At 40.1% G+C, this 7,091-nt stretch overlaps 1 pseudogene; it reads right to left on the bottom strand.

Moving 5' to 3' along the window:
- Positions 1 to 3,671: 3,671 nt before the first annotated feature.
- LOC124084702 (apoptosis-stimulating of p53 protein 2-like) lies at positions 3,672 to 6,415 on the bottom strand (annotated as a pseudogene).
- Between the last annotated feature and the right edge of the window lie 676 nt (positions 6,416 to 7,091).

The following is a 7,091-nucleotide window of genomic DNA, read 5'->3' as shown; positions in this document are numbered from 1 at the left end:
CCTTTTTTCTATTGTTTGTATGTCCACCCATGTGCTGGGATGATTATCCTTATAATTCCATGCAAAAGATTATTTATTGAGTTGTTTTGTATCTTAAGTTCCCTGGATAGGGCAAATACCCAGGTATTATTCTCCCGTACTATGTATACATTTAGCTGTTCTCAATATGAGCACCATTTTGAGATCAGATACTATCTTGCTACTGCAATCACATCAGATCAAAGCAGTCTATCAGCAAAACATGAGAGGGGGTGCAGCATGTAGAAGATGCCTTCCTTAGTTCCTTTCATCCAGGTATAAAATTGTAGTAATATTTTGCTCTGTAAGTCCAGTGCTGTCAAATCCAGCATGGGCTACCCAAGCCTATTTTGGTGTGTTGGGGGGTATTGTGGTCTCTGAGGCATTTCAGACTGTGTTGCTGTGTTGCTACATGTATCATGGTGGGTGCATAAGGGTCTGCTGCCCTCAGGTCACGGTACACTGGGTAGTAGCTAACATATATGGTGTTCACCTTTATAAGTCACTTTGTGGCTTTTACTAGCACAGTGTATGCCCCAGGTTCTGTGCTGGCTGCTTGGTGTTATCCTCAAGAGCTGTCTTCTGTCACTCTGAATGAGAGTTGAGTTAACTAGTCCCTGTGGGACTTTGAAATTTGTATCCTCCTCATGCTGGTGGGGCACAGGTACTACTTTCCAGGTTGCTGTGGTTTTTCTCACCAGCTTTTTTGTTGTTTTTCAGTCTAGGGGCCTTAATTGTAGCAAGAGTACCTCAGAGTATGTTATATTGCATCTTCTGGCTGCTTCTGTTGGGAACCGAAACATGGGATGCAGGAGTCATGGCTGTTACTGATGGTTGTGGAATGCTGAACACGCACTCCTCTGCACAGGTTATTCTTTCAAATGGCATGGAACTTTGTGGCTGTCTTCAAGTGTGGGACCTGTGATTGAAGACTGTTTTGTGTAGGGTCTTTGGCACAGTGGGCTCTATCCTGTCTGATGTACAACACAGGGGTACCATCCCTGAGTCTGGGGTGGAGCATCAGTATGTCTGCTTGTGTATGAGCTCCTGTTGTTGCTGGTGGTGAGTTTGAAGCCAAGTCTCCTTTGCTGGAACTTCTGTAGAGTGGCTCAAGTTGCTTGCTGGCTTTCTGCCTCTGTGCACCTTCTCACTGTGGGATCTCTGAGGGCTGTGGGTGTCATAGAGGCCTCTACCTTGGCTAGTGCATCCCTCCAGGGATTTTCCAGTACCATGTTTGGGGTAGATGCCAGTTGATCCGTATATACTAAGCTGCTGCAGTCTGTGGAGAGTTCTGGGTTGGGGTTAGTAATCCTTTGGTTTTACTTCTTGAGATTTATTGGTCTTTATAAGGAAATCAGTGCCTTCACCAATATGTTGGAATGTGGAACTCATATATTCTTCTAGAAGTTGCAAAGTTTATTTGATCCACTTTAAGTTGAATTTTGTATAGGATAAAAGATCTAATTTTGTTCCTTTTTTTTGAGTGGACAAATACAGTATAATCATTACAATGGAATACTACACAATCCCACAAGTGAGCAACCACTTGATATGTCAACATCAATAAGTCTACAAGCATTACTGAGGGAAAAAAAAATAAAAGTTATAAAGCTATGGAGATAATAATATAAACATATATAAAGATTAAAAATTTTATCTCTAAAACATCCAAATGTATATAATTTAGAATTACATGCTTTTATACTATATATGAAAAAACATATGTTAATATGAAAAATATATATGAAGACATAGACATAGAGGAGGTAAATTAATACAAGATTAGTAATAGTCATTAACTCTATATAGGGAAGAAGGAAATGCACTCACAGGGGGTACAAAAGGGATGTGAAAATTTTTTAAACCAGTTCAATAGAAGGTGCACAGAAGGACTCTTTTTGTTATCATTATTACTTAACTGTACATGAGATATACTCACTTCTGTATATATTAATTAGAAATGTAAAACAAAAGGAAAATGGGTGCTCACTCAAGAAAAGACATCAAATTGCTTTTCACTCAGATAAATGTACAAAAATGAGCAATAGCACAATTCACAATTCCCCAAAGGTAGAATAAGATAAATACAGTTATACTCAAAATTACTAACAATAACATGAATAATTAATGTTTGAAATGTGATACATAAAAATATTCTAAGGAAGAGTCCCTTCACCCAATGCATATTCTGTTCTTTCCTAATTTATGGCATTAACTGAATAAATTGAGATATTAATTAAGAGAACCCATCAACTCAAATGCCTTAAAGCTGTATTTCTCAGAATATTTTGATGGGTACTTTATTGTCTTTGAAATATAACATCTTTTTGAGGTTTGATTTACACATAATAAATATTATTATATGTTCTAAGTACAATTCAGAGTTTTGCAAAATATATATGCCATATAACTGTCACCTCAAAACATACAACATTCTCCTCACTTCTCACAGTTTTTACCTGTTTATTTGCATCAATTCCCAGATTTCCTTTTAGTTCCAGGCCAGCCTTGCTTTTTCTTTTTACAAATATATGTTTTTCTTGTTCAAGAATTATTAATAAGTCATAAAGTATATATGCTCTATATCTGATTTCTTTTGTTTGGAACATTTTTAAGAGTCATTGGTGTTGTTGAAGTTATCAGTGGTTAATTTCTTTTCCTTACTGTTCATAATTTGCTTATATGGATATACCAAAATTTGATTATTCTTCTATTTATGGACATTTGAGCTATTTCCAGTTTGTGTTCTTATGCAGAAAGCCACAAACATTTGTGTACCAGTTTCTGTATCCATAAATGTTTTCAGATCCCTGGGGTAAATGCCTTGGGTAGCTGCATATTTAACTGTGTGTAAGTGTCTGTATTTTAAAATGGTTACACTATTTTACATTCTCATGAGCAATAGCAGGAATTCTATTGGCTCTACATTTTTTCTATACTTGATACTGTCTTGTTAATTTTAGTCATTCTCCTTGTAATTTTAATTTTCATTTCCCTAATGATTACTAATGCAATTATATTTTCAATAGCCATTCATGTGTCTGTGACTGTCTATTCAAATCCTTTGCCTTTCTTTGTTGGGTTGTCTTATTAAAAGATATTTTTCTTGATGTGACTCCATTGTCAGACATAGGCTACATAAGGATTGTCTCCTATTCTGGTCTTATTTTTTCTTTTCATTACATTGTGTCCCAAAGAAAGTTTTTCATTTGTTGTTTTTAGATAGACATGACAATAGAGTATATTTTGACATATTGTACATGCATGGAATACAACCAATTTGAATTAGATCCCATTCTTGTGGTTGTACATAATGTGGAGTTACACTGGCCATGTAACCATTTATGAGCAAAATAAAGTTTGTCCAATTCACTCTACTGTCTTTCCTCTTTGAAACCCCTGCCCTTCCCTTTATTTTCCATGTCTAATCTAATGAACTTCTGTTCTTTCCCTCCCTACCCTCCCTTGTTGTGGGTTAGCATCTGCATATCAGGGAGAACACTCAACCTTTAGCAAAGCATCAAGTATAAGGGGGCGGCATGTTCTGGAGGCCCAGACAGCCTAGGCCAGGTGGATTAGGGCCTGGCACTGGGTCCTGTGGGCCTGCAGAAAAGCTGTGTGATGGGTCAGTGGTTCTGATGGCAAGGCTGGGTTTAAGTAAGCTGGGTTGTGGGTGGGTGGCTGAGAGGTAATATATGAAAGGTTTGAGCACAGTCATAAGGAGGCAACTTCTCACAAGCTGCAATAAGATTATCAGCTGTAGCATTGCCCATTGTTGAGGGGCTTGAGAGTCTGGAATGAATTCTGATGTGTCCAATTAAACAAGGATACTGACTCACTTGAATTGTGTTTGTAATGTATTGAATAAATAAAATCGCTCTTCTGATGCTGCCTGGGACTCCTTTAGGCACATAATCAAGGCTAGGAGAAGAAGCTGGCATGTTAGTGTTCTGTGAACTGGCACTTCCCACATTCTCTGGCTTAGGAACTAAAGAGATCACCTTCTTTTCTGGTTTCATATATAAATATGGATTCAGAATTCATGTGGAGCCTTCTGAGTCACTGAATTTGATGATTTAGATGGGTATGATGGGACAGAGGTGGTCTCCATTGCAGCTATTGTGGGCTCTGATACAAATTTTCTAAATATTTGGTCCATTAGGACCCTCTGGATCTGTAGCAGAGCTACATTTCTTTAGTGGTCTGGGTGCATTAGACACTTTCTTTCATAATGCTTGTAAGTCAGCATCACTATGGTTTCGGTAATGGTTAGATGAGAAAGGCAATAATTTGATTAGACTGAGTGGTCAAGGAATTTCATTTTAATGGTTCTCATGAACTGAAGAAATAGGTTCTGTTTCAGGTTCTGAACTGCCATGCTTACCCTGGCTGTTGGAGTAAATGTTAATATCTGGGTGCTGCTGGGAATTTAGGAAGTAGCAATCACAGGCTTGTCATATACACTTGCAAAATGTGAGCCTCTGGTATGTATCTTAGGGCACTCTGCACAACCTGCTGGAATTTTTTTCTGGAACCTGATGCTGTGTATACATGGAATATATAGATCTGGATGCCATGGTCTGAGGTTTTCTGAAGCCTGGACCAACAGCAAGCATGTTTGAATGACAGGGGGGTAAAGGGCCAGACTACAGCAGCAGGCAAACTTTCTTGCTTAGACCCTGGAGAAGAGGTTTGGTCTTGGCCAACTGAAGGTATATTGAGAGGTAGCAGCACCCTTGGCTGCTGCCCTGCTGGTTTGGGTTTACTTCCAATGGATGTTACAGCTGTTAGCAACAGCTGAGGATTTCCATTTGGGCTTAATGTCAGAAGGTGATTGATATGCTTGTCCAAATTAAGGAAAATTAACTTGTTTTGGTTTTCTAGGGATAGGAAATTTAACCAATTTGTATTTGCAGCCTGAGCATCCCACAAGACATCTTTACTGCTCTGGGTTTTCCTGAGTGTACCAAAGGAGGGCGGGGCAGCATACTGGTCCACTGGGTCGAACATCAAGAATGGAGGCATGTTCTTCTCTTTCTCCCTCAGCGGAACTTCCCCATCATCAGGTTGGTCCAGAGAATTCCCAGTAATTTGGGGTACAGAAGAGCCTGGATTCAGGAAAAGATCTGCATTTGAAGGGCTCCAATCAGGGCCAGTTAAATGGATGTTAGAGCCTTTAGTTTGTGCCATGGACCTATATGTCATTTTGGGCCATGTTTATATCTTTATTGGCTGCTCTGAAGTCTGCATGGCCAAGGGACCATGAGGCAGAGCTAGCTTCACTAGCAGTTCAGGCCTTGATGGCATCCTTAGAATTAGAGGACTGGATAGACAGATCTACTGCAGCCACATAGCTTAGGGCTGACACCGCTTGCTGAGGAAGATTTCTATTAGATGAAACTGGAAGATATTCACTTTGTTGCAGTGCTGCCTTCTTTCTCCACAGTGAGTCTCGCAGCTCATTACTTGCTTTCCCATGACTGCCCTTTCTGAATTGCACTTATCCAAACATTCCCTCTGTTGTTTTAGCTTGACATTCTGCTCTTGATTCAATTTGTTTCTTAACTGCCCTTCCTTGTAGAGGTGATCCAGCTCAGCCACAGCTGACTGGTTGTCTTGGTGGCCATCAATCCTGCCATTCTTGAACATCTCTAGCTGCCTTGTAAGTTCCTCTACTTTTCACACTGCTAGAATGAGCTCCTTCTGTTTTGTGGAATACACCATTCATCTGTTCAGTTTCCTCCACAAGTTTCCCCTTGCTTAGTCTCTTCTGTTCCACATGACCTTTAAGTACACTCACATTTTTTTTAGCTTGGCTTCCTGATTCTCAGCTACTTCTTTTAGACTATTAAGCTTCTTGTGCTCCACAGCTTGTTGTTGTTGATACTGATATTGTTGTTTTAAAAACTTCAAGTGCTGTTGCTTTGTAGCCAGAATTTGTTGCTGGGTCTCAATCTGTTGCTGCTGGTGTGATGCCATTTTTTTTTAATTTTGGCAAGAGTCATAGTCATTCTAGGACTATGAATGCCATTGTCCTTTCTTCCATGTTCCTCACACATTTTTACATAATTTCTCTTGGGACTTTGATCCTGAGACCTTAGTTCATTCACAATGTTCCTGCCAGGAAACATTCATGAGTAAAGAAGAAACAAACTTCACTTCTCTGACTTCCAAGTCATTAAAGAATGCTGAACATTCTCTCATTATGAGCAACTGGACATTCAGAGGCCCACCACACTTTAGCCAAACATCAGTCACTCTAGCCAGGCTCTGTGCACAGATCTACCACATCTCTGCGTGTTGTCTCTGAAATAACTGGAACTTCTGTGCAGTGCTGCTCATTGTTACTATGGTACATTCTTAGAAATATCAGTATCATTTTGGATCCAAACTGCATCAAAGCAGGTGGTAAAACAGTACTCCCAAAAGAGCCAAAGCTCCCTGGGTGGACCTTTAAATACACTCACATTTTTTTAGCTTGGCTTCCTGATTCTCAGCTACTTCTTTTAGACTATTAAGCTTCTTGTGCTCCACAGCTTGTTGTTGTTGATACTGATCTTGTTGTTTTAAAGACTTCAAATGTTATTGCACACTGAGCAGGGCTGAGCAGAGGGCTAGACTGCCCGTGATGTGATGGACCTGTTGTGAGGCAGGGGGAGTGACACCTATGATGATGGGGTGCCGCAGAAGCACTGGCCCATCCCCTGCTGGCCTGAGACTGGGATGTATCTCCTCCATGCTTGCAGAGGCCCAGGCTCCCTCGTCAGTTTCAAAGACAACTAACTAATGCCAGCCTGGCTTTGTAACCTGCACTGGCCCTATCCCCAATTCATCCTGCCCAAGAGGTCCAGACTGCTCTTGGGAAGGGAGGTGTGGGGCTCTACAATGCAATTTTTCACTAGTAACATTCAATAAAATGGCAAGCATATGAGAAGCATTCTCAATGATCTTTTGTTTGTACCAATGTGACCTAATGTAAGGCACCATGGATTGTGAGATGATCCAATGAGTATGAAGAATATCTCATCAATGCTGCCAATGACCGCTATGGAACATCATGAATTCTAAGTGGC

Source organism: Marmota monax, unplaced genomic scaffold (assembly GCF_021218885.2).
Source record: "Marmota monax isolate L192 unplaced genomic scaffold, Marmota_monax_Labrador192_F-V1.1 WCK01_AAM20220418_F8-fsc00071, whole genome shotgun sequence".
Classification (NCBI taxonomy): domain Eukaryota; kingdom Metazoa; phylum Chordata; class Mammalia; order Rodentia; family Sciuridae; genus Marmota; species Marmota monax.
The sequence above is the reverse complement of the archived record's forward strand: the minus strand, read 5'-3'. Positions and strand labels throughout refer to the sequence as shown.